The following is a 971-nucleotide window of genomic DNA, read 5'->3' on the forward strand; positions in this document are numbered from 1 at the left end:
CTTTGTGCCAGGATTAGTGCCTTTTAATTACGACATGACAGGTTTTATTCTGTTAAAGGCAACATCTATCATTGTGATAATTTTGAAGTGCTTCAATAAAGTGTTGTTGAAAACCATTTTTTTGCATGTTCATCTGTAGCAGGACAGCTGCTTTTATTATTGTCAGAAATATCTAAGAACCCTCTATCAAATTGTGAGAAACATTTGGGTAGCTTTACATAACTTAATTTGGACAGTGACTGTAAACTTTGTGCTCAGAGGGGGCAACTTTGAGAAGTGAGTGTTTCTGTGACCCAGGAAGGCCAAGGTGCCACCTRAGGGGTGAGCGGGGCCGGGCTGCTGGAGCTGTGGGTCACAAAATCTTAGGATCACTAAGGCTGGAAGAGATCGAGTCCAGCCTGTGCCCCATGCCCACCGTGTCCCCAGCCCAGAGCACTCCGTGCCACCTCCAGGGATGGGCACTCCCAACCTCCCTGGCCATGGATAACTTGTCCAGCCGCTGTCACCGCCACCCCCGGTGCCTTTCCCAGCTGTCCAGCCGCTGTGTCCCAGGCTGGAGCGTTCCTGGCCGGTTGTGACCGCAGGGCAGGGTCCGGCCCTGTCCTGTCCTGTCCTGTCCGGGGAGGCCGCGCCGCTCTCCGGCCCCGCCCTGACCCCGCTCCCGGGCCGTGCCACGACAGCCCCGCGCCGCCCCGCCCCTTTAACGCCGCCGGGCGCTGCCCTTGAGTGACACACCGCCGGACCAATGGCCGCCCGCCGCCACGCCGCCTCCACCAATAGAAGCGCGGCGTGGGCGGGCCTCGCGCCGCTCCCAGCCCGTGTTTCCTCTCCGCTCTTAAAGGGGCCGCGGCGCGGCGCGGGTGGCGCCGCTGCGCTATGCGCGGGCGGCCATGCGATGGYGGTCGGTGGTGCTGGGGCTGCTGCTGCTGCGGCTCGGGCTGCAGGCACTGCTGGCGCTGCTCCCCGCGCTG

This window comes from Malurus melanocephalus, unplaced genomic scaffold (genome assembly GCF_030028575.1).
Source record: "Malurus melanocephalus ecotype Western Australia unplaced genomic scaffold, MMel_1.1 scaffold_648, whole genome shotgun sequence".
In the NCBI taxonomy this organism is placed as follows: domain Eukaryota; kingdom Metazoa; phylum Chordata; class Aves; order Passeriformes; family Maluridae; genus Malurus; species Malurus melanocephalus.